The 27,562-nt window shown below is 38.5% G+C and overlaps 1 long non-coding RNA gene across 1 annotated transcript in view; it reads left to right on the top strand.

The window, feature by feature from the left end:
* Positions 1 to 27,361, top strand: part of LOC123619552 (uncharacterized) — a 155,509-nt gene extending 128,148 nt beyond the window's left edge. Inside the window, exons 4-7 of the long non-coding RNA XR_012510534.1 lie at positions 17,527 to 17,611; positions 24,109 to 24,240; positions 24,917 to 25,008; positions 26,251 to 27,361. This is a non-coding gene — a long non-coding RNA (uncharacterized LOC123619552). The remainder of the gene's footprint in view (positions 1 to 17,526; positions 17,612 to 24,108; positions 24,241 to 24,916; positions 25,009 to 26,250) is intronic.
* The last annotated feature ends 201 nt before the right edge of the window (positions 27,362 to 27,562 follow it).

The raw sequence follows: 27,562 nt of genomic DNA, 5'->3' as shown, positions 1-27,562 counted from the left end.
TTCCACTCCTGACATGTCTTGGATGCCTTATCTACCATTCTATCTTCATGAGCAAAGCAGTCACGGGGTTCCTGTGCCCTACGGCCCTACTCAGAACTCCCCAGAAACTTAGAATCCTATGTGAGGAGAGGCAGCTGTAAGCACATTCTATTTTAATTCTTTAAAAATAAATAATTTAAGTCACTTCCTTTTTTATTGTATTATACTGTATTGTATTGTATTGTATTTGAATAAGCAATACATTTGCATGGTTCAAAGACATTCAAAAATAAATGAGAGAGAATATAGGGAAAAATTTCCCTCCACCTTTTTCTCTTTGTCAACCAGTTCTCCCTGTAGGCAGATTAAGTTTCTTATACATTCTTCCAAAGTTATTTTATACATACACAAGTGCATGTGTGTGTGTACATATACGTATACTTACGTTTATTCACCCTTTGTGCAAAAATGATTGCATTCTATACGTGCTATTTTGTTACCTTGAGTTTTCCATTTTATACTTTATCTTGGAACTCTTTCCTTAGAAGTATGTAAAATAGTTCCTTATTTTTATTATGGCTGTAGAGTATTCCATTGTCTGGCTGTATTATAGTATGTTTAACCTGTCTGCCACTAGTGAAAACTTAGATGTTCTTTTCAACAGTTGTTATTACCAAAAGGTTGAAATAACCCTCTACATTGGTTATTTTATTTGTATGTGAAAATGTATTTCAACTGGGTAAATTCCTAGCAGTAGAATCACTAGGTTATGGTATAAAGGGGATTTTTTTTTTTGCAAGTAAGCGCACTTATTTTGATAGGTATTGCCAAATTCCCTTCATATGAACGTTAGTTGACTGATTACCATACAGAACCTGCTTGTCTTCTTACAGTCCTGTGAATCTAAGTACATGTGTTTTTGGTTTAGGAAGAGAATTTTTATCAAGAAAAGGTAGAATAAACTAAGAGTAATACCAGTAGCCAATATTTCCTTGACATTAGTATGTTCCAGGCATTGTTCTAAGGGCTTTACTTTGATCAGTGAGTAGATATTTCATCCACTCCTCCTTCAGTCCCCCAGACAAGAATTCTCCACATTCAGCTCAAGATATTTCCCAGTAATTATACAATAAAAAGTAAAATTTGAGGAGGGTTTTTTCTTTCAATTTTTTAATCTTCAAATCTTTTTTCATTGATGGGTTGAAAGAATATGGGTTTCTTCCTTATTTACAGCCTGCTTCCTTCTTCCTTTTGGCCATCCTGCCACTTTTCTTCCTCCTAACCTTCCTCCCAGATGCAGACTTCTCTGAATACCACCACAGCACAACCCTGTGTGAAGGAACAGATCCTCACAGCATTTCATGGATAGCTTCTCTTTATTTCCACATAAAGCATGTGATGGACTTGCTCCTACCAGAGTGTTGGGCAGCTGTTGATTTCTGTGTTCTCTTACCAAGAATTTCTTTTCCACTTACCAAGAATGAGTCATTTTCCTAGATCTTAATTTCAATTTTCTTGTATTGGTTGACTGTCTATTTAGAACTTGTTTTCTCATTAAACACAGCTCTAATCTCATACGATTTACTCTCAGGGACAAGCAGCAGTGAACAAGAGTAGGAAGAACTTCACTGTGGCTGCCATGTGCCAGGCTCTGTTCTAAGTGCTTTGCACACTGTTCTTGGGGTACAAAGCTTAACATGCCTTCCCATATCCCTCAACCACGTCTTTCTCTTTCAACGTGCAGCTCGCATCAGGCACCTCTCCATTTTGAGATCTGGCGGAGGCATGGGGTGTGGCTTCCAAGGTGTCTGCCAAGGGATCAGATGAGGCTTTTGGTAGAATAAGGGAGTTGGCTCTCTACAGAGTGAACCAGTTGGAATTCAAGTAGCTGAAAGGAACCAAAAAGATAAATCCCCCTCCGTTATCTTATTTGCGGACTGCACACAGCACAGTTCCTTTTGGCAACCCTTCCACAGAAATCCAGTTTCAGTCCCCTTCGTTGAAAGAATGTTGGCTGAGCCACATTCTGTGTCTTCCTGGCTGTTTGTGGAGGAGCCAGTATGGCGGGAGTCATGCTGAATCACATTGTAGCTTCTCTTGTTTTATTTTCCTTTTACCCTCACTGTTGCCATCTTAGCCTTATAACACCTCCAAGAACTAGCCTCACCATAACATTTGCCTCTGCATCTTTCCAGAGGCCCCCAGCTGAGATCTAACACACAACTAATTTAGTCCTCACAAGAACAAGAACTCTATTAGATAGATACTACTCTTCCCTGTTTCAAAGATGATGAAACTAAGGGGCTTAAATGACTTGCTCAAGGTCACCAAGTAACTTTGTGGCAGCAATGGATTTCAATCTAGTCTGCATCCGGTATCCATGCTCTTAACCATTGCTCTCAGCTGCCTTCCAATATGAAGCCTCTCAGAGCTGAGATGTGGAACAATCCCTAGGTTCATACATCAGCTGAGTGACTTGTCCCCGAGCAAGTTCTCTGCATCATAAGATTCAAATTTGAACCTCAGCAAAGTGATCATTTGTTATATGTCATGGACCCTTGGAGATTGTTCTGGAAATGTAGGAACTGATGGTTGCAACTGAAATCCAAGGGGTTGTTGTGTTTACTTCCTTACCGCATGTACTTTTCTGGAAAGTGTAAGATAGCACACACTTACAACAACCCATTTAATAATCACAGTTTCTAGTCTAAGCATCGGGATGTATGGCCTGACGTGTGTGGCACCCCAATATCTCTTCCATGCTGGGAAGAAAAGTGACCCAGGAAATTGAGAGACACAGTTATAGTACATACATATGTATCATTAAAGCTAGTGGACATAAGGAAAAAGATCTGAAAGAATTTTTTTCACAGAACTTTCTGTTAGGATAAGGTTACCCTCCCTTCCACACCTGACCTGCAACTTTCAGGAAGCCTGGGCTTAACTGCTTTGATTTACTCTCATAATAAGGTGATCAGTTAATGTAAAAGGCTGACTTTATAAGGCCTGTCTTCAAATACTGTTGGAGATTTCTGTGGTGAGAGAGCTGTATTGTCACTACTCTAAAAAGGTCACTGGAAAAGAATCAGAGACAGCATAAAGGATGGTTTACACGTCAGGAGACTCTCTGTAGAACAGGCAGAGAATGCTGAACATCCGACCTCTTGAGGTTTGGTGCAGATGTTAAGTAGTAAATATAGTTTGACTTGTTGCTCTGTAGATTCTTTCCCTGTCAAAAATTACACTCTTTGAAGCCCATCTCTATGCCCTGTCCTATGACTGAATGAGAAGGTCCTGGAGAAACCTCAAATGTTACAGAGTGGAATGCATTGAATGGTAATTAGGGTCTGTCAGAGCTGTTTCATGACCCTACATGACCAGTTCCTGGGGTCAAAGTTCATAATGACAATTCTTGTTCTGGAACCAGATATTTAAAATAAAAGAGAGCAATATTAAAGAGGAGCCCAGTTAGAGATGTTCTTGACGCCATAGTTTGGCACTGACTGACCACTGAGAAGGGTGGAAAAGTTTCAATGTGCATCTGGGTTTGTCAGGCATGAGAGTAGCCTATTTGCTGTTGGGTCTCTAAGCATGTCGTTATGTGGGTATGTGTGACTTGCTGGCCATCTGAGACAGGTGTTGACTTTCTAAAGCTGATGTCTCTCCCCAACCTTCCACCTTCCTCCCAGGCTCTGTGGGTTTGCCAGGGCCATTGTTTGTCATTTGTTCAGTTTTCATCTTTCTGAGATAATATGGTGACACACAAGACCACAGCTGTGCCTCTTCTCAAATCCTTTCGTGTTTAGACTTGGTTTTTGTTTAACTAGGAGAAATTTACCATAAAATTCACCATTTTCTGAGTATGGCTGGCAGAGCCAAACACGATGGCAATGTCACCTGGCTTTTAAAGAGGCTTAAATCCTGAAAGGCCAGTTTGCAAGCCTCACATATTTTATCGCTGACACCAAGCTGGGAAAGAAGTGAGAATATTTTGATCACTGGGTACGGGCCTTTGCGGCAGATGGTCTCTTCAGCAGTATTCCATTTGGGGGGTCAGTGGGGGAGAGAGGAGGATATCCAAATAGAATATATAAAGTCAAAGAGATACAAACTTGGCCTCATTTTACAAGGTTTTGTGCCAAACCTTGGAACACCCATGCATCTCCAGTCCAGAGGGTAGAGGTTCCCTGTCTGAGCAGTGTGACAGGGATGACAGTTCATTTAAACAGTCTGCTGGGAGGATTTGCTAGGGTGGAAACCCAGAAGCCAGGGATGGTAAACAGGATGGGAAAATGCGTATTCCCATACTATCGGGCGTGAAGGGGCGGGCTTACAGTTATGCCTGCAGAAGCCCCGGGTGGGAAGAACATTGTCAGAAGCATGTGTCTATGGAAAAGCTTCGAGAAATGCAGCCAAGAAAAGAGCTGAATCATCTGACTTCACCTTAGGTGACTTTGCCTAGGACTGAAATCCCCAGCCCAGCTCCTTGTCCTAAGACCTGGGTACTGCCGGCTGACCGGCTGGCTGGCAGGAGCCCAGAGACTGAGCTACTTGGAAGATTTGGCCCCACCCTCACCCTCACTAAACAACCATTATGATCATGCAAATGCACTTAGAAAAAGACTGAGACAGGACCAGCTACCAAGCCAAGCTGGAGCTCTCTCAGGTCATAGGATTCTGCCAACTCCAGCTCACTCAGTTTTCTGTCTTGATTTTATTTATTTATTTGCCTGGAAACTGCAGCTTTTTGTGTATGAAAACTCTTAGGCAGAAGCAAGAAAGTCATCTGGGGGAAAATCATTTTTCCCAAGGGCCTGATGGTACAGATGTTGACAGAGGGAAGACCAGAGAATGACATCAGTGTCGTTAGAAGCGGTCACCATTGCCTGCTGGGCCTCCCGGTTGAAGATATCTTTCCCAGGCAGCTTCAGTTATTGGTGGACTTGAACTTGGGCTAACCTCAGTTGTCTCAGATGGCAGAGGCCACCTTGAGGTTCCTCACAAGGAGGGCAGGTGAGCCATTACACAGCAGTGCCTCCCTGATGACCAACGAAGGCACTGTTAGCTCTGGGGCTGACACTTCTGAGCAGTAGCTGTGTTGCTGCTAAGACTTGCTCTGCTCTTGAGGGGAGAGGCGAGAAGCAGCTGGTCCCCAAGGAACACGCTGCTTATAACTTACATGTACATTGTGATTTGCTTTTTTTTTTTTTTTTTTTGCTCTTGACATGGAAAGACCGACTGAAGCCCCAAGGTAATTATTCAGAGTTAATAGTTTGCAGTGCCATTCCCTTTACATAAGAAGGGACAGGAAGAGACAACAACTCAGAAGATGAGCTTTCTTTCCTTGGTTCCCTCATATAACAAAATGATAACAGACTGCCTATTACAGTTTATAAATGGCTTCATGTGCACACCTAGAGTTTATCTTGGCAACAAGTTTGCAAGTGTCTCTGTCCCAGGTATGGAAACTGAGTTTAAAAGGTCAAAGGATGTGCCCAGAGCAAGGCAGCTCATTAACAGAGAGTTGGGAACGAAACGGGCACAAACGTAGTGTTTCTGAAACAAAGCCTGGCTTTCTTCTGCCTTTTCCACAGCTGCCTCACTTTTGTAAAGTGCTAAGTGAGTACATTGCTGTGAAACCTGTAGATTTTTAACTGGGGAATGTTTAAAATGGAAATTAGCCTCGTACCAAATGAGGCTAATTTTCCCTCTTTGGGAGAGATTAGATCGGGAAAAGCCGTAGCGCAGTCAGGATGAGTCTGATCTGAACAGGAGACATCCTATCTGGCCCTCCCTTCCCACCTCCACCCCCTGCCCCTTCTGGAGCAGAGAGGCGACTGGAGGAAAGGGTATTTTTGCATGTCTCCAGTACATGTTGCCAGTCAACTTCCATCTTTTGCTGCAGTTGTGCAGTTTAGGTCCTGGGTAGGAGGTAAGACAGGAACTTGGAGTTTCTCTGTCCTTCCTGAAGCTTCTAGAAAACTGAAAATGGAGGGTTAAGATGTTCAATTCTCTTCTATGTTTACTTTCAACTTTTTATATAATTTCAGACATTCAGAAAAGTTACCCAAATAATATACAGAATTCCAACATATATTTCATCCAATTGTTAACATTTTCTTCTCCTCTCTTTTTTTCTATACATGTACAGATACAGATATATCTGTATCTGTCCAGACCAATGCATATTTTTTCTGAACTTTATGAGAGTAAGTTGCTGATACGGTTCTCTTTGACCTCTAAAATTCTACTGTGTGCTACTTCCTAAAAATCAGCACATAACCATAGTGCAAATATCAAACTCAGGAATTTAACATTGATGCAATAATATTTCCTAAGCAATAGACCTTATTAGATTTTTGCCAGTTGTCCCAATATTATTTATAACAAAAGAAGCGACTAGATCACGCTTTGCATTCAAGAGCCATGTCTGTCTACTTTTCTTCAATCTGGACGTTTCTCAGTCCTTCTTTGACTTTGATGGCCTCGACACTTTTGAAGATTACAAGTCAGTTACTCTGTAGACTGCTTCTCACTTTGGGCTCATCTGATGATTCATTCTGGTTGAATTCTAGAACTGAAAAGAAAGTCAATAATAAAAGCATAAATAAATAAATATCCTAGATTAGATGAAAAGCTTGTTTGTTTCTTTCCCATTTTTCCCTGTTTTACTGTTTTCCATCATTTAGTACCAATATTCTTTAGACCAAAAACACTATATACATAAGTGCTCATTTTTTTTAACTAACAAATCCTGCTTTGTTGCTCCTAAAATTTTCTCACCACTTTCTCCTTTTTGAAGCATAATGTGTTTGCCCCTTTGTCTTCTTTCTCATTTGTTTCTTGCACATTTCCAAGAATGTTTTTGTGTGTCTGGTTTCCCTAGATGTATAAACTGTATAAACTTTCCCTTTCCCTATGCACCTGCTCTCTAAGTCCCTTTTGTGCCATGTTGAAAACACTCTTCTGTTTAGGGTGATTGTTTCTCATTTGCTTAGTGAAGTGACCTGAAGGGCATGAATCCACGTGGTATTTAGTGGAGTGTGTAAGCATTACAAGATCTCTTGGAAACGAGCTCTGAAAGTCTGAGAGTCATTAGCAGGGCCGGACGGAGGGGGCCGTGTGGAACAAGTAGGCTGCACTCATTTGGAAGCGGAGCGCTTTCTGCTTCTTTTTAACGCTGAGCTGAAGGTTGTGAGAGGGCTCGGCAGCAGTTTCCTGGGTGCTCTCCATGTCCCCTTCCTCTCTACCAACCCATCCTACACACCCCATCCCACACAGCAGAGTAAGGTCAGAGTGGGGAGAGGAATTATCAAAAGCACATTCTGAGATTTGCAGATACTGACTGGTATACATAAAATAAACAAGTTTCTACTGTACAGCACAGGCAACTATATTCAATATCCTGTAGTAGCTTATGGTGAAAAAGAATATGAAAACGAATATATGTATATTCGTGGATGACTGAAGCATTGTGCTGTACACCAGAAATTGACACAACGTTGTAAACTGACTATACCTCAATAATAATAATAAAAAAAAAAGCACATTCTGAAATTACCGGAGAAAGGAAAGAGGCGCTCTCGTCTGGAGGGCAGGAGAAAACAGACTGAAGATACATCCATTCTGCTCTCCCTGTGTTATCATGGGACGCTGATTAGAGACAGTGACAAAAGGAAAGTCAGGCTGTGGAAGGTACAGTTTGCTGTAGAAAGAAGCGGGTAGGAACTGTAGGAAAAATGCAGTAGCTAAAAATGAAGTGTGCATTTCCTCTGCCCCCACAGACTTGGAAATGCTTCCAAGTGGTGTCATGCAGAGTGAGTTTTGTGGGTTGTCTCGGATTCATGCCCATACTCCTGCATCCTTGCTTCTGGAGATGATGTATCAGAGGGGAGGTCAACATGACATGGGTTGATGAAAGGGCTGTTATCTAAAGGTTATTATAACTATTGCTGTCTAGCCAAGTTTTATGCCTTCCTTTTTATTGGTAATTCAAAATTTAGGGTCTATGATTTGGAAGGATATACAAAAAGTAAGTGATGGAGACCCCGTGAAAAGGCAAGTTCCCTTAATTTATGTTCCTCAGGTCCTCATGCTAGATGTATTTGCCTGCACATAAGACAGAGAGCAGTAACATTAACTCAATGATGTTGAAATGTTCAACCGCTAAAGGCCGTGGATAGAGAACCAAATCATGGTTATAAAAAGAGGAACCTGAAAACATTTTTTACATGAATAAATATGTTATTTGAACCCTTACTCTATAATAACTGCTTTCCTCTTTTATTCTGGACCCTCTATATGTTTAGACTGATCTTTATCTGTTTTAGTGCAGGGTCTTATGAATTTTCAAAGTTTTAATGTTTTCACATACTTAAGGATTCAATTCACACCCATTTAGCCTCTAGGATGCCTAAGATACTGGGCTCCATGTAGTGGAGGACAAAGTGAGAACCAACACATGGCCTCAGCTCTAAGCATGTCCTCTTTTAGTTAGAGGGCTAGCGATCTAGAGATCCTGGAAACAAGCAAATGTAACAAAGTAAGAAAACTTAGGGGAAGTCATTTTAACTTCCTCACATTCAAAGGCAAACCCAGTGGAAAATGCTCCCAGCTCCTTCCAAGGCCCACTTTGCCTGAAACACTCTTTATACTCACAGGACTGTGTAGGTCGCACACAGCCTGTCTTTCCGTCTGCAAAGAGAAGAGGGATGAAGAGGTATTTTTGATGAAACAGGAAATGGGGGTCAAACCCAAGGTTGGTGTTTCTAGAACTAGGAAATCTAAGGCAAATCAGATAAAGTTTTACAAACATAAAACATCTTTATATATAAAGATACTGAGAAGCAATGATGATAGGCCTGCCTGCATAATGGACGCATTTTAGAACAAAAGGCAAAATCAGCAGAAAATTTTTCACACAATAGGATGTAAAGACATCATCTATGCCTGCACTGACCTACATACTGTTTCTTATCAGCCCCTTCCTGCAGCACAGGAACTCTTTGCAAATGCAGACAAAATTATGAACAGCTGTGAGTCTAAACAAGGTACGGATAACAAAATTACAATATAAAAACCATTTACAAAGTCCAACACTCTGATTACCTGTTTATTATACCATGTGGTTTGTCCTCCCAGATACGTGTAGACATATGGAAGTATTAATAGAAATATTGGAGCATTTATTTAACGATATAATACATCAGTCTGTCTGTCTTTTTCTGTTCTTCTACCTATGTTATCTCTATCTTCATGATAATATTTATTGGTGTATTATACTACTATGTTGACATATTATAATTTATTTATCCAATACTTTATTATTTAAAGTTATATTTCTGTAGTTGTTTTTTTGATTGAAGTATAGTTGATTTACAATATTGTGTTATTTTCTGGTGTATGGCATAGTGATTAGTTTTATATATTTATATATATATATATATATTCTTATTTTGTATTCTTTTTCTTTATAGGTTATTACAAGGTATTGAATATAGTTCACTATGCTACATTGTAGAACCTTGTTGTTTATCTACTTTATATATAGTAGTTAGTATCTACAAATCCTGAACTCCTAATTTATCCACCCCCCTTTCCCCTTTGGTAACCACAGGTTTGTTTTCTATGTCTGTGAGTCTGTTTCTGTTTTATAAATAAGTTCATTTGTCACATTTTTTTTTTTTTAGATTTCACATATAAGTAATCATGTGATATTTATCTTTCTCTGTTTGACTTACTTCACATAGTATGATAATCTCTAGTTCCATCCATGTATATTTCTATAGTTTTCAAACATTTCTTTTTATATAGATATAATAATATCTACAATGTGTTAGATGTTCAGTATCCCCCATGCACCTTATTCAGTAATAAGTTTATTGAGCAGTCTCAGCTCGTTGGGTCTTGACCTGGAACAAATTTATTTTTCTGCAGTCACTCCCCACCAGGCTTGCAATTTTAGATCTTTGTTCTTTGCTGCAAAGCAGTTTCATGGGTGACATCTAAAGAAAATTTCATAACTTTCTCATGATTTTTAATTATTAAACCACTGCCCAGTTCAAAACTCAAACTTGAGTCCAGGAGAATTCTTCTGAGGGCCTTGTGGGGATCACTCCAGGATGGAGGTACCTGCTCTGGAAAAGCGAGAGATTGAATCTGGATGAGCAGCCCCCAACCCCTCAGCCCCACGTCCTAGAGTCTTTGCTCCAGAGTGTGGGCCACTGGCAAGATGGCGGCTCAAGCTTGACTATCTCCAGCATTGTTGCTTGGCACACAGACACTCAGGCATTGGCCCCCCACAATTAGGGTATGCAGGTTGCCCTGTTGCCTGCCGCCTCTCTTTCTACTCTGCTCCCTCCAATTTCTTCTTTCTTGTGTCAGGTAGTCACAAATTGATCAAACAGTTAACTACCCAAATGACAACTTCCCCTACTTGAAGAAATCCATAATCTTTTCAAGTGATTCATTTGGTACTGCTTTAGTCTGCTTGGGCTGCTGTAACAAAGTACCACATATTGGTGGCTTATAAACAATAGAGTTTGATTTCTCACAGTTCTGGAAGCTGAGAAAACCAAGATCAAGATGGACTTGGTGTCTGGTGAGGGTTTACTTCCTGGTTTATAGATGGCGTCATCTCACTGTGTCCTCACATGATGGAAGGGGAGAAGCAGCTTTCTGGGTCTTCTTTTATAAGGACACTAACTCCACTCATGAGGGCTCTGCTCTTATGATCTTATCACCTCTCAAGGGCTCTAACTCCAAATAACATTGTATTGAGGATTGGGTTTCAACATATGAATTTTGGGGGAACACAAACATTCAGTTAGCAGCAGGGCCCCACCCACCTAACCCCTCCCCAATTTAGTTAAAGCCCCCTAGGGGAATAAAAAACCCCAGAGTCATGCCCCTACTCTTACCCCCAATGAGTTGACAGCACATTACTTTGAAGATCTTTTCCTCTTTTCCCTTACCTGTCTTTTGCTTGTATAGACTACAGTTTATATAGATGGTCTGGGTAAATGTTTCTCAAACCTTATTACTCCCATGAGCTCAGTCACCTCAGACACTTATTAAAATGAAGATTATAATTCTATAGTGCTGGGGTGGGGCCTGAGATTCTGCATTTCTAGCAGGCTCCCAGGTGAGACTGATGCTACTGATCCATGAATATCGAGTTGATTAGCAAAGGTCTAGCTGTTATGGTTGATTGTGGCCAGGCTGTTTTTGCTCCTTTTTGGAAGGCCCTGGAGGACCTTGTGGCCCTGATTGCTGACTGCACACCTGCAAATATATGGTTCTAAGTCTTGATCCTTGGACTAAGGCTCTGTTGTTGACTTCAGTTGACCCAAAAATCTCCCTCATTATCTTCTTTCACATGTATTACTTTATTTCATCGTCACATAAACATTAGTGTCATTATCTCTATTTTACCAATGAAGAAACTGAAGCTTTGAGAAGTTAAATAACTCATTCAAACTCTCATAGCTATATATATACGTATACATATATCAAAAACAAACAAACAAAAAACCCAACAAAAAAAGAGTTCTGTCTAATTTCTCTCAACCCTTTTCCCCAAGGGTTATTGCTAGTTCAACAGTGTCTCACAGCCTGGTCCAATTTTCCCAAAAACTACTGTGGAGTTTGTTAATAATAATAATAATAATAATAATAATAATAATAATAATAATAATAATAATAATAACAACAACAACAACAACAACAACAACTGGTTAAGCATCACTAAATTCCAGACCCAGTGCAGAGGACTCTACCTGCAATATCTTGTTAATTTTCACATCTACCCAAAAAGGAAGGTACTAGTATAATTTAGACTCAAAGAAGTTAAGAAAGCATAGAGCTGAGATTAGAACTATAACGAGCTTCAGTGCAAAGCCCAAGCTGTTAACTATAACCCTTGTCATGGTATATATTGCTACAGAAATATCTTTTTGGTTTTAATCCCAGAAAAAGAGAGATTATTCTAGTTGCCCCCCAATTATTTGGAGTTTTCTATAAACTTCTGACACATATTCACTGAGATGTCATGATGATTTTTTAGATCTGAACTGAACTATTGAATGCACTTAAGTGTTTGGCATTTCATGAGATGACACACACTTCTGGTTCTCCTGCTAATTTGTAGTATGAGTTAGGGTTTGTCACTTATAAAACTATGGGGTTTTTCCCACTTGTAAATTACAGAAAATCATCATAAAATTGAAGACCTGGATATCCCAATGGCCTGGGAATGTGAGGGACAGAGAGTTTAAGTGACTATTCCAGGGTGATCAGGAGGTTAACTTGATCAGAACCAAGGCTTCTGGTGTGCGCTCCAGGTTTTATTCAACCAGCCTATATTGTATCTCCCATATCACGTGTCTTTGGGAAGACGTGCTGGTTCAGAACCTGGTCTCCATAACCTGTTGAACATGCCTCAAGGGAATGGGTATGTTAGGTCTCTACCCTGGATCTTGTACAACTTTGGCTCTCTGAGCCCAACTCTTAGCCAATATGTGACTTCTTGGAAGACATCAGGAGGCCCCAGCACAGGGCATAGCCACTCCTGGAAATGTGAGCCTGCTCTCACTGTGTACCTATAGCTTGTGCTCAGGCATCCTTTTGCTTTTAATGAGATTTTGCAGTGACAGGATTGGAACAGATTGCTGGCATTATGGCAGCCAGGATATTGTCAGGAGGAACTTGGCAGTGCTTGTAGGTGTTATGATGCTGCCTCTTTGCTCAAGGGCAAGAGTATCGAAGGGAAAATTAGAGATGAAACAGAGAGTGAGGGATAATGTCAGAAAAGTTCAGAAGATGAAACCGGTAGCAGTAAATACATTGGAAGTTTTTTGAGGTTTACATACTTTGAGTCCTTGGTGACGGAAGACATAGCCAAGAACCACTTCAGTGATATTCCTTCATAAATCTGCATAATAATCTCGCAGCGGGGATTTGGTGAAATTACAAGTATTCATTTACTAAATTGGGTTCAGTGTCTGTATCATGCACACCATATGAATATTCAGTGCAGTGAATGCTTCCTAAGCTATGTTGAAGTTAACACATATGCTGAATATAACTCAAGGAGAACTCAAAATTGCATACTTATTTTAACCTAACAGAGGTCCTAGTGTCTTAAAGAATTGGATCCAGTCCCACTCCCAATATGTCAATTAATACTCATTCTAACAAAACAAAATGTAAAGTCTTTTTAGTATTTGTATCTGATTTTTGGCATAAAGTGGTTTTCTTTGTAATAGAGGATTAGGATAGTAATACACAGGGCTATGAATGGTTCCTTAGAACACAGTGGCAGCTGCCAAACAGACTCAGGAAGAATGTTTAATTACAATACTCAGTAATAACAACAAAGGAGAAGTTCAGTAAGAAGAAACGACTCTATTATGAGACAGGGGTCTGTTGCTGAGTGAAGGAAGAGCCTTTTCCAGACCACAGACATTTGAAGTTGCCTTGGAAGCTGATAGATATTTTACCTTAAAACTTGACCATTTTTTCTTCTTAAAGCAACTCAGTTGGCTTTCCAAGTTAAGCATATGGAATGACTTCTATTTCCAAAAAAGGAACTTTTTTCCTGAAATGAAAACTATTAATAATTTTCAGAGAAGAGGTGATCACCTCCAGTTCTGTATAACAAAAGAGAACTTAATCAGGAGTCTTTGAGTTCTCGTCCAAGACGCTGCAACAAACCGACTGTGAAGCCTCCAACCTTAAAAAATTAATTTCTCTGAACCTCTTCCAACTGTGAAATTTTCCATGATATTCTGATTATTCACATAGACATATTAAAAATATTCCTTTGAGAATATCCTTGGTCATAATATTTTATATTGCTCTAAATTATAACCTGATTTTAGATCCACAGTAGATGGTCAAATGTAGTGTGTGAAATTTTATCAATAAATAGTATTTGTTGGTACTTATTTTATGGAAGATATTATGCTAAATATGCTTCATCTGCAAAATGTCAGTATACAAGCTAGCTTTATTTATTTATTTATTGAAACTTTCTTCTCAATCTGTTCTCTGTATCTGTGAGCTTGTTTTTGTTGTTGTTTTTTCAGATTCCATTTAGAAGAGAGATCAAACGGTGTTTGTCTTTCTCTGTCTGACTTATTTCACTTAGCATAATGCCCTCAAGACTTTCCATGTTGTTGTAAATGTCAATAAGGTACCTTTATCATTGTCTTCACTTTATAGATGGAGAAATTGAAACTCAGAAAGTCTAAGTCACTTGTACCATGTCATGTAGTTAATAAGTAACAAAACTGAGATTCAAAGTCAAGTTTCTCTGATCCCAACAACCACAGGTTCACCATTCTGCCCTCCTTCCTTTCAGACAACTTCTGGATGCATGGCGAGCTTCCCATGTCCGTCATTAGTGTGTGCTGAGGAAATTGGCTTCGGTTCTTAATTGAACGTGTTATTCATCTAAAGAGATCTAAATGAGAGATGCGATGAAAATGTTATTTAAAGGACAAAGCTCTGACTTTCAGAGGCTGAGAGAGGGGAGATGCTGTAGTTGATTATCACTATGCTTAGCAATAGTAAACAACTAGTGGGGTCAGTTTTCCTATCTTTCTTTAAGATACTTTCATATCTCTATGGCAACGGGGCAAATATGACAGACACAGAAACACCCAAGTGCACGGATGGCACTTGGGAAAATAGTACATGACAGTGGGTTGCAGGTACAAAGCGAGAAGTAACCACACCTCACTTGGTCTTGCCAATTGGGGAAACTCGGGAAAAATAATGCAAGCATTTGGGGAAGGAACTAAACATTAAATCTGAAAGATTTATTTTAGCAGAGATAGTATGTACTGATTAGAAGACATAGAGGCTGCAGCTAGAGAACTGGGTGTGGAGTTGTCTTTATGATGGAAGACAAGCCAAGGCTGAAAAAAAAGAATTTAGTGGTGGTTATCAAGAGACATAAATAAAATGTCTGGAAAGAGATTCATCAGTCTCAGGTGGTGAGGTGTCAAGATGCAGTGCAGTCACATCCCAGGGAATGCCTCCCAATGGGAATGTTTATACTTGGAGAGGTGCCAGAAGGGAATCCATGCACTGAAGTTACCTTAGGTTTATAGTAACTTATGCAGAAAATGAAACAAAATTCCCCCAGCATGAAATTAGAGAAAATTTATTTTTCAGTGAAGAAGTTCAAATTTAGATCCCATCAAATGTGATAATCAGATATGATGGACAGAGCTATGACTTGCCAAAGAAAACTACAGAGGAAGAAAAGGTCTCTGGGGATTCTAATAACTAGTGAGAAGACTGAAGAATATTTTGAAAAAGTAGAAGGTAAGATTTATTATGTCAAAGCAGAAAAACCTGTAGGACATTATTATGTTGGAAAGTAAGGTTTGGCAATAGGCTTGAAGGGCTTAGGAGAGACCAAAGTGATCAGGGACAAATTGAGTTGACATAAGTTTCTCCTTGGATAATTTTTACTAATACACTGCATTAGGAAATGTATCATTGTTAAACTACCATGAAGAGTAAAGTAAAATTTTTAATTCTTAAATTCAGAGAAGTCAAGTCCAGAGTTAGAGGGACAGTCTTTCTGCCTTCATACGGCAAATAAAGAAATGATCGTGTGCAAATGAAGCTGTCCATCTCATATTATTTAGAAGCAAAAATGTATTTTTAAAGAAAAATAATCAAATCTAGTATCTTTATTTTTGTTAAAATTGTGAATGTTCTTATGATAAAGAAACTATCAGTGTACCTCAGGGAGGAAAGCATAAAGGAGTCATTAGAAAAGGTTCTAAGTAGTACTGCAGCTGATGAAGATGCTGTTTCTAAAGTCAGAGGACAGAAGAGGTATCTTGGTAAGTCTCCTGGCAAGCGTGACTGCCGGCCGTAACCACTGGAAATGTCTGTGTCCAGAGTTAGATGGGCCTTCACTACGCTCTGCTTAGCCAGCTAACAGAGCATGGAGCGCAGCCCCATTGAGGTCAGGAAACTATTTATGGTCCTCTGTGACTTTACTTAGATTACAAACGAAACATCCTGATTTCAGGAAAGAACATTCAATAGGAGGCCCGACCTTGTGCAGACAAGGAATGAAGCTGGAAAAATGCCCCCTCAGACCAGAATATTTTCAAACAAGTTGACTTAGGTTCTTCCATTTAAATGGTTTTGTTTCAGCAGACATTTTTTGGTTCATAAGACAAACAGTTAAAAAAAATAGTTTGAAAAATAACAACAAACGAACAAAAGAAAACAAAAGAGATTTTTTAGGTTTCTTCTCTAGAACCTTCTCCTTTGCTAAGGTCACTTCTTTTGTGGGTATACTTATGAGGTCAGTAAGCTGCAACCCTGAAACACAGCAAAAGTAAGTGGAATTGTCTAAATTAAAAAGCAAACATTGCAAAAGCAAATGGAATTGTCTGAATTAACAAGCAAAGTCGGCTTCATACATTTTGACTATGATATATTGAATTAATGTTTATAAACAAGGTTGGGGTAGCATGTCTATACAAAATAATTTTCCATGTTGCAGTCTTTCAAATGGAAATGGCTAGGTGGCATGACTTTGTCAGGATTCAGTAGTCCTTTTAATCGTTCGAAAGGGGCTACAATTTTTCTATATTACATCCCTGTACAGGCTTCAAACTTTTCATCAGATTCCTGTCTTGGGTTCCTGTTGATTCCAGCGGAACTTATTTTAGCACTGGTTTGACAGCAACTGGCCATATCCAATGACCTTGAAAATTAGTTGTAGGGAAGTAGGTGAAATAAGTCATATGCACATTTTCACTTAGAGTTTAGTAAGCAGAAGTTAATGCTTTATGAAGGAAACTAAGTTACAACAGAAAAATAATTTTTTAAGAAACAAAAGAATGGAGATGTTGTGGTTTCTTGGAAGAATAATGGATTTGATCCTGAGTCTCAAATTTCCCATGACTGAGTGATTTACTAAAGGCCACGTATTTATAAGTGTTCATTTAAGTGTCTATAACATGGGAATAATAATTCCATCCTGTCCTATGTAAGAAAAAAATAACGTTTAAATGGACATAGAGATCATGAGATTAAAAATGCTGTGTAAATATGAGTCATCCAAAATTAATTAAAATGAACTCAACTGAAATTATACTTTTAAAAGGGGTTTTTATAAATGAAATGAATTAATTGAAATTTTTTAAAAAATACAGCAACATACTCTGAAAGAAGCACTTTTAGAAAGCTAAGCTTTACTTAATGACTATGAAAAAAGAAAAGTCAGTAGATTAATTGTCATCTAAGACATGGCTTTGTTATTCTCAAATTAGAACCAGTATTTCTAGGAGTTTCCAGTGATTCTTGATATGTAGGAATAAGTCTGAAATTTAAATACACAACGTTGTTATTAGCTCCTCCATTTAAAAAAAGAGCACTTATTATGCACCTCCTGTGTTCCAAGCAACATGCTAGGCACTGGGAATTCCACAGGGAGGAAAAAAGAGATGATCTTGGGCTTAGATCCAGACCATCACGGAGCTCTGACTGGTCTCTATTTCTCCATGACAGCAAGAAGACTTATCAAAATACCAGTGATGAACATGTAATGAGAGGACAGAGCATCATCATATAAAAAGTTTCCAGAACTTTAATGGTGAGTTGGAGAGTATGGACTTAAGATAAAATGTAGGGTGTGGCCATTGCACAGATTAGGGGCAAGTTGTGATATGTGTTGTGCTGCTGCCTTTTTGTTTGTTTGTTATTTCCAGCTTGTCTACAATTTCTAGAGCTTCAATGCTAATAATAATATAGAAACGACAAGTCTAACTTGCTCTGTAACCAGATTGTATAGGAGCTGATCACCTTGGAGGATCTGGGAATCCTGCAGTCTTGAGATCAGGAGAACCTTAAGGATAATTTTTCAGGTCCTCTGTTAGAAACATGAAATTCATTAGAGGGGTCTGAAGACCACAGAGAGGATTTTCTACCCTCATCTGAGCAAAGCAAAAATAGCATGTCTACTAGACTTCAAGTAGAATAGGGAGACTTATTTGTATAGTTGTAATAATCTTCTGTATGCTGAGATTAGAAAGGGGGTGCTGAGTGCATAGCCAGGATCACAGACAACCTGTCTTTTCCTCTTATCTTATTTTGCACAAAGGAGTCAAGTTTTGCTTGTTTTTCTATTTGAAGATTGGGGTGCATAGGTGGGTATGGGGGGCTATTTCCTCTAACGTCTTCTGGTTGTCATAAGGTCTGTTGAGATACTACTTCAAATTTGTTCTCATGTCTAAGGTATCCTGAGTCCTTTCTGAGGTACCGGAGAGGTTTGTAGAGAGTAAGGAAGATCTCTGACTTTCACGTCACGTGCCGGCGGTGCTTAATGTTGGGCCATTGAAAATTAGTGAAGTTGTATAATCTTCCTTGGGTTTTCTTGCTAATTAAGCCTAGTACAATTTACCTCATTAATTTGATCTTAATGAGTTCATCCGCAATGATTTAATACAACTTTGAGGAACAGCTTTCTTTAGTCTTTAATTCGCGACAGTTCCCCTTCTATTTGGCAGTACATTAATGGAAATGGAAAATTGCCTCATTCTAAATGTCAGAATAATACTGCACCAAAAACAATTCAGTCATGTCTTTCAAACCACGCACATATGGTTCATCACCAAATGTCACTGTTCTTCCCCCCTCCCCCCCATGCCCCCCTCCTGCCTGTACCTTCCCTCTGCATTTTCTTTCTATTCGCCTGTCTCTGGTGATCATTGTTTGGATCAACTTTCTAATATCTTTGCATAAGCTTCATTTCTCCTGTTGTCCAGGTACCAGTTCTCAGAACACTGGTTTTACCCAGATCCTTGGAATTGGCAGAGTTCACAGATCGGGTGAAAGTTATTGCTTTTAGTATAGCAAATGTCTTTCATCTGCTTTCAAAATTGGAAAAAAAAATTTATATGAACCATCTTCAAAATAATTTTTGTGCATAATTTTGGGCTGTTTTGTGAAGTTCTCTAAGTAAAGCTATATTCCTCACTCTGTCTACCTCACAGCAATCTTTTTTCTTTTATTTTTTTTCCCCAGCACTGTATTTAAGTGAGTTTCTCTCTAGAACAAATGCTTTTATTATGAGTATTTTAGTTATGATTTATTGGCTAAGTTCCAACACAATTTCTCTTGCACTTAAGGATACAAACTTTAAATTGCAAATCTTAACTCACTGACACTTAAAGGACATTGCAATAAAATTCTTAAAATTAATCTATAATCTAAACTATCTAAAGACTGTCCATTTTTCATAAAGAGAAAGCTAAAAGGTAGAGCAATTTCCAAAGTTATTGATCAAACATCACCTTTCAGAGGTCAACCTCTAAAGAATATTTTAAATGATACAATTTTCTTTCTGGAAAGGACCCCCTTTTCAGATAATATTTGAAGGAAAAAGAAACTTCCAGAAAAAAGAATCCCCACTCTAAATTGCATTTTTTTTTAACATCAGTAGATTTAAAGTACTTGTCTGAAACTAGATTTTTGAATCTTAATTAATTTATTGGTTTTGCTTTTTCTTTCTACCAGCAAACTGACTCATCTGTAAAGTATGAATGTTTTAATTCAAGTACATGTTTTCTGCAGATGGAAGTTCACATGTTTAAGCAGTCAGAAGGTAATCATAGGGTGACCTGTAATCTTGCATTACAGAGGTAGAATAGGAAAGCACCAGGGACATGACTTAACTTCTCAGTTTTTCTTTTCTTCTATCTAGTGATAGATATTTAAGAAATTTGCCAGTTTTACCCTGCAGAAACTAATAATATAATTATTATCATAAGAATTATATATTTTTCCAAGATTCATTTAGCATCCACTATGTGACAGGTGCCTTACACAGGTTATTCAACCTAATTTTCCAGAGAACAGTGAAGTAGGTTCGAAAATAGTTTTCATGGAGGTTTAAAGAGCTGACATTACAGAGATGGTGTGTATGTGGATAACTGCTTTTCATCTCTACAGTTTTTCTATTATCTGTACTATTTACCCTAGAGCAGAAAAGGACACAGTATCTTATCCACTCCCCTCTGTTGTCAGTTGTCACCAGCGTTTACTAGACTACTTTCCGCGATGCAGGGCTCACGCCCTGAGGCAGGCTGACCATTGCAAAACAGCTCGGTTGACAGAATAGGATTCATTCTATTACAACAGAAGCGAGTCCTATATATTTGCCCATTGTCTTTCTTCTGCATTCTGTTATAACACAATTAGTCAAATCTTCCTCCATGTTATTCCTTCAGCTGTCTGAGGACACCACTGATACCCTAAATTGATTTCTCCTCTGGGTGAACATTTCCAGTTCTTTGCTTCAGGGTCCTTCATGGTGAAATCAGAATAAGCTACAATAGACCATACAAAATCTGAACCAGTTTAAATAAAACAGTATTGAATTTGGGCACTGTATTTTTTTAAAATGTAAACTCAGTTGATAGCATGTGCGTGTGTCTGTGTGCCTGAATTATGTAAGTTGAGAATCACGTAAAAAAATAAATGGCAACATAAATTTCTAGGAACTGGATCACCACCCTGTACTAATGTAACTGACTTTTTGAACCTCACATAAACCGTTACATCCTTCGTGTAAGTTTACACACCCCGACTTGGTCAGTCAGTATATTTTTTAATTTGTTTCCATTAGTTGATGCTTGAATCCTCTCTTCCTTCCTCCCATCTTTCTGACAACATTACATTTCATAGAAATTTTTTTTTCCATATTGTCAGTGAAGTAATTGATGTAAAAGTCAAACTGAAAACAAATTCCCAGAACATGACCCCATGGACTTTCCCCTGGGCCGCCTCCAAGTCAGCACATCTGATTGGCTGTCATTTAGGGTTCCCTGCATTACCCTGAACCTTCTGGAAAAAATGGGAGCTGCCCCCAAGGCCTCTGCCTGTCTGCAGACACTACTAATCTTTTTCTTGTGATCTTTAATTGTTTTGGTTTTGTTTTAAAGTCACATCTGGATGTGAGACTTCACGCCATTGTTTTGCCATATCCTTTGTTCTAGGCTCTCTCTGTGTGATACTTATCTTTGGTTTTACAGCCAATTTGTTCACACATTACTAATTCATAGGTTAAGTAAAATACACAAAAAACATACTCATTTTCTACATATATTCAGAAGTGCAGGCGGGGTACAATGCACTCTTATGAATATACCAAAGACTTGCTCCCTGGGGTTTCCTTTTAAAGCTGAGTTCAATCAATTGACCGTGCATAGACACAAAAGATTCTTCAGATTCCTCCCTCTTTTCTTTCTCAAAGAGATTGTAAGAATTTGCTAGATGGTGCCTCAAGGCTCTGATTTTACTCATTTTCACTCACTGTTTGGCTCCTAAAAGGGGCTCAGTGCCGGTTGGTGGATCTCAGCCTCATTGAATTCTGATCACTTGTGAATATCTTCATCAGAATTTCACTTCTCAATCCTTCTATTCTTCTTGTTTCTTCCTTTTCAGAACTACTACCCTTGGAAAGACACCTGCTTTTTGCTTCCTTGCTTTTAAAACCGTGTGTTTTACAGGTGGGAGTTCATTTGCCTTGGCTTGATACCCCCTTTCTTTGTGACCATCACACCCGGTGTGACCCTATCTTGTCCACAGAATCCCAACACTTCCAAGTCACCAAAAACATTTTTTCTGGATACTCAAAATTAAAGACCATTATAAATAAGCTCAAGAACCTGAAGATATGATAGTTTCAACCACATCCATAGTAACTAATACCAACAAGCAAATGAACAATTAAATTCAAAGGGGCTGTTCTGAATGCTTATTTTCCCTTTTAATCCAGAATGATAGCTCTAACACCTCCTGAGTGCCTCTTTTCTGCCAAGCACCATCATAGATATGTTCATATAAGTTACCTTTAAAGTATATGAAAGACATTCTGACCATCTATTGTTTTAAATAAATTGTTATGTTATGTTCCAGAGGCTCATTGAAGAGATGAGAGATTGATCAAAAACATGAGTAGAATGAAATTGGATTCTCCTTTTGAGCATTCCAAGCAACTTGATTGATTTAAATTTTAAGTAAATTTTGTTTCTATAAATACTTACACATGATCAGTGCTCATTCAATTACAAAGGTGAGTTAAAACAAACAAACAAAAAAACCCCAAATTTTTATTTCCTTGTTTTTGCCGTGACCAGAAGATCAAGTACCAAAATAAAACTATAATGTGTCTCGTGATAGTTGTTAACTGGCTGGAACCAGCATATATCAGAGGTCAAGGAACTTATTCTCATAAGCAATTTTAAGAGCAAAGAGTTTCAGGTTACATCATAAATTCTTAGGTACTCACCCACAACGCATACCTTAGACCTTTCTGAGAACTTTTTCTTGACAGGTGAGTTCTCTGGTTGTAAATAGTAAGGTGTAGTGGACAGAATGCTACACTAAGAGTCAGCGGAACTAGATTCTAGCATTGCCTTGCATGTCGTGAGTAGCTTCCACTGGAGGGTGTGTTGGATTCATTACAGTAGATCAGTGAGAAGGGTGTGTGAGTAGGGTCTAACAGGACTAAACTTGCTGGGGCAAAGGCCTGACATCTACAATATCATATTTGCATCAGTTTCTTACTGCTGTCATAATTAATCACCACAAACTTGGTGTTAAAGTCACAGAAATGTACTCTCACGTACATTTGGATGCTTAAAGTCCAGAATCAAGGTGCCAGCAGGGCCATGATCCCATTGAGGGCCCTAGAAAGGGCCTTCCCTGTAATTCCAGTGTCTCGTGGTCCCAGGCGTGCCCCGGCTTGTAGCTGAGCTGCATGGCTCCATCTGTCTCTACCAATCACCGCCTGTTCCTTCACAGGACCCCTTTCTCTGTCTCTGTGTGTCCTTTTCTGCCTCTTATAAAGGCATTTTCATTGGATTTTAGGGCCCACCTTAATCCAGTATGATCTCATCTCAGTTCTTAAGTATGTCTGCAAAGAACCTATTTCCTAATAATGTTTCAAAATTCTATTTATTTCCAAATTCTAGTTTCCAAGTAGACATGAATTTGGGGGGATGCTCTTCAACTGGCCATAGTATCTGTGGATACGTGGTGGCTCTTGGTTTGGGTCAATTTTCAAGTCATTTATTGATCCGTGATTCATTCATTCATTCAACAAAGATTTATTAAAAGCCTGTTCTATGGCATCCTCATCTAGGGATGAGGATACTGCCCACAAACAAACATGAACAAGACCTTTGTGGAGCTTACAGTCTAGAAACATCCCAAGGAGTCCCCTCAGGTAGATGAGACTCTGCTGTACATGTTTAATTTAAAGTGTTGATCTCCAGAGTTACTTGATCATGCATATTTTTTTCAGCATGCACTTCCAAAACAAATTTCTGTTTTTATTTACTATATTATTCTATGAGCTACTTTATTAGCACATAGGTACATTATACAACACACCCAAATTATGACTTTAAGAAATAAACATAATAAAAATAAATAGAAATTAAAATTCTAATATTGTGTTTCAGATCTTAGTCATTTAGGCAAGTCATCCTCTTTTGCAAGAATGCTATCTAGATACCTGTTGCATTCTAAGTCTTGAGAGCAATCCATAGTTCTAGATGTGTCTTCTGATTGGAGCAACACCCCAACCAGGACTGAGGGTCCAGGAGGCAGGCAGTACCCTCTGGGATATTGAAATGACAAGTGATATACTGGTGTCCCTCAATCAAAGAAGGTACTCAGGCAAGGCTTCACACAGAAGGAATGGAATGCAAATAAGGGCATGAGCCCAGCTGTAAGGGTTTAATGATCATGACAATCTGAAGTTTATGGATTTGCTGGTACTTGCGTCTATGTTAGGCAACTGGTTCTTGGATTCTGGACAGAGCTCCCAATTTGCTGTCAACATTAGTTAGGCATGGCTTGGGATTTGGATGAGGCTGAACCTGGGGAGTGAATTCTTCTGTGTTTGAAACTGGGAAGACAAGGAAAAGCAAGGGCTGACACCATTCCTGCCTATGACTAACTTGATGACTTTGTAAGAGAAATTCAATCGCATTAAGCCTTATTTAGCCCAGCAAAATGAAGGTGATTACACTGTTTGAAATCAGGGTCTTAGAACTAGAAACTTTTTGTCATTTCTTCCAGAAATAGGACACACCATTGTATGATCCCGGTGTTTTTCAGTAAGTTAAATGTTTGCGAAGGAAGGGACTGTTGACTATTCTAATGAAGACCGTTAAAATATCATACTCAAAGTTGAAGGAGGAACATTTTCAAGTAAGTTTGTTTATTAAATGGATTCAGAAGTGTCATGGAGAGCATGAAGCTGTGATATGCTTTCCTAAAGAGGTGTGGTTGATTCATAAGTGAATATCTTTGAGGGAACTTGATAGAACCAGCAGAGATGTGCAAGCCTTTATTAACTTTGTGTTGTCTGATTGGGGACAATGCTAGGACAGTCCTGTGTGTTCAGAGAGGGAAGTAGATTTCCTGAGACCAATAAGGTAACCAGTAGGTGTTTATTTAAAATAGTCAGTGGGGGGAGGGTATAACTCAGTGGTAGAGTGTGCACGCTCTACTAACTTGGCGTGCATAAGGTCCTGGGTTCAATCTCCAGTACCTCCATTTAAACAAACAAACAAACAAACAAACAAACCTAATTACCTCTCCCCCCCAAAATTTAAAAAATAATAATAATAAAATAGGCAATAAAAATGTGTATACTAACTTAGTGGTTAGAAGAATTTGATTTTCATCTATTATTTTTGAGGTTACCCATTTCAATATACATTTGAAAATGTTTTCTGCTCACTTTGAATTCTTGTGTTAATTCTTTAAAAACGATAAACAGAAACTCGGCCGTAACATTGTATTGACATTGTGTTGCTTATTTTAAATAAGAGGTAAAATACCTATGTACTTCTGGGTAATTTTTGTTTAATAAAAATTATAGGATCATTCAAGTTGAATGATCAGTGGATTGGACATTGGAAGGTTCTGCCCTCAGCTCAGCTGTTCACTGGACTCATACCTTCTGTTTTTCAGGTAAAGTCCCTTGTCCTCTCTGAGAGTCTTTTTCCCTTTATTTTAAAGTAAAGGGACCAGAAATGGATTTTCTCTAAGTTTCTTGATATAAACATTCTGTAACTCTGTGAGTTACTAGTGGGCTCTCAGGGTTATACTGAGTGCTTCCTCCTGGCTCAGTTGGACAATTATCTTTCCATTAATACTTTTCTAACTACTCTGTACCTCTGGGAAAGTCACCTGTTCTCTTTTTGGTGTCCCTACTTGGTTCTCTCTGTATTTGTACCATACCATGTGGATCAGTCAGGGTTCAGTGCAAGATTAGAAAATAGTAGTGGTTTCAAACAGTGTTTAAATCAGGTAATTGGATGCTCATAGGGTAGGTGGAAGAGAAGTTACAAAGCCACTACTGAACTATTGACTTGAAGGTCACGCCACCAAAGCTGCTACCTAGAGGTCAGAAAATGGTGCTGCTGCCACACTTTCTCCCATGGCCATAAAGCTGATGACTGGGTTCTGGGGTGTGGAGTCTAGTCACCACAAACACGTTTGTATGATCTTGCCTTGATAGTATCAACAGAGGCAGGAAAATGGCTGTCACATCACGTTCATTTTAAACCATCATTCAAGTGAATCTGGTGAGTCCTTGTTCAGATTTAGAGACAGCTTCAAGCACATATGGGGAACATAGGGATCACCTTTTCAATCCCTTCCCATAGAATGAGGGTGGGGTTGTGGTTAGGAGGGCTAACTCAAATGTCTACCATAGTATGTGTAATGATTGACTTTTTGAACTAATTTATTTATGGAACTTCCTACCGGACTGTAAGCCCCTCAAGGGCAGGGGCCATGTCTTATTAATACAAATACTAGTAAATTAGGGAGAAGGCAGGTCTTGAAAGGATTTTAGTCCATTCAGAAAACATGTATCCACAATAAACAATGGGAAAGAACTAAGCAAAGCTATATGATGGGCTAGTAAAGTCTAATTGAGAGACCAGTGAAGGCAGGAGTGGTCAGGAAATCTTAAGAAAAGATACAGATCACAGCATGAATTTGAAGAATGGTAGAATTTGGATGGACCCCAAGACAAAGATAAGATATTCCTATTAAGAGAATCCAGTAGTTGGCACCATGGGTGCTGGGAGCTATCTCTTCTCAGTCAGAAAGTTTCTCATATACAAAAATAGTTTTCATTTATTTGTAATTCATTTAGTGAACATTTATTAAGTGGCTAACATATATGCCATCTATATTTTTCAGAGGCTGGGGATATAACAATGAATAAAACAGAAAACAGGAAAAAAAGCGTGATTAGAGAAGTATCAAACTTCAGCAGAAAGAGCAAGTATTTTCAGATGTTGTTTGATATTGGCTTTTATATTTTGAAATAGTTTGTGTGATTGAATAATTTTCTTCCTCCTTTTTTTCTTACACGTGTAGTTCAGATGGTTCCTGGTATGCTTGGCAACATAGACATTCTCATATAGACTCTGCCAGATGGCCTCCTCATTGTCTAAATGCCTAATAGTTACATCATGCTATAATAGATGTTAACACAGTTGTGGAGAGGAGGGTAATGATAGATCCATTAAGTAAGGGTTATAGAGTGTTGGTCTGTTTGTTCCCCACCCCATCCCCTACCTTTTGGAAAACATGAGTTAAACAAAAAATATAGTAAGTAAGTGTGTTACAAAGGATATTTAATTTGGGGCTTATGGAAAGATATTGTTCAAAGAGAAAATAAAACCTTTCTAGAGAATGCTAAAATGAGTTCAGACTCATATCTGTCTTCCATAAATATGTCTTTGCCCAATCTGTCAATGTTTTTGTATAGTAAGACCAAATGCATCGCCCTGACCGTCAGTGCCCTGTTCCTTACCTTATCTAGATTGTAATCCCTTCGATGGCAGCAACCGTATAAACTCCGTAAATGCCACCTCGACTTCTCCTTTACTTTGCCTACCCGAAAACTCACTGGTCATTTGTCTGCTTACATCATATTCTTGTGTGATCATTCTGTATATACTTCTCATCACTTTATTTCTATTGAACAGACCATTCCAAACCATCTACACACTTGAAAAATGTCTCCCTACATTTCTGATCGTTTATAAAAGTGCTAAACAAAATTTGTTTCCTAGGGCAAATTCCTAGGTGAAAGACTGTTTATTTATCCAATCGGAGGAGTGACATTTGTCTTAACCTTAGAAAGGATAATTCCAGGATGATGCGTGTATGTGTGTTTTAGATTCTGCTTTTGTCACCAAGTGTTTGAAGCAAATTAGTTATGGCAGTATTGAATCATATTTTCTGGTTATCACCATTTCTGATATGTAATCTGCTTTTATTTTAGAAAGAAATTTTTATAATAGAAAACATACAAAATAAAGAGAAATTGAGTTACCAAACAACAAAGATAACTAGTGTTATTATTTTAATATATTTCTTTCTGGTCTTCTCAAGTAGCTCTGATATAAAAGAATGAAATAGCTGTATGTATTCTTATAGCATTTTTTTTAGATTGATTACAAATGGTGCCCTTCCTCCTGTAGGTTGTTTTTAGACATTCTAC

The sequence above is a fragment of the Camelus bactrianus genome, chromosome 2 (genome assembly GCF_048773025.1).
Source record: "Camelus bactrianus isolate YW-2024 breed Bactrian camel chromosome 2, ASM4877302v1, whole genome shotgun sequence".
Lineage (NCBI taxonomy): Eukaryota > Metazoa > Chordata > Mammalia > Artiodactyla > Camelidae > Camelus > Camelus bactrianus.
This window is presented reverse-complemented; position numbering and strand designations above follow the sequence as displayed.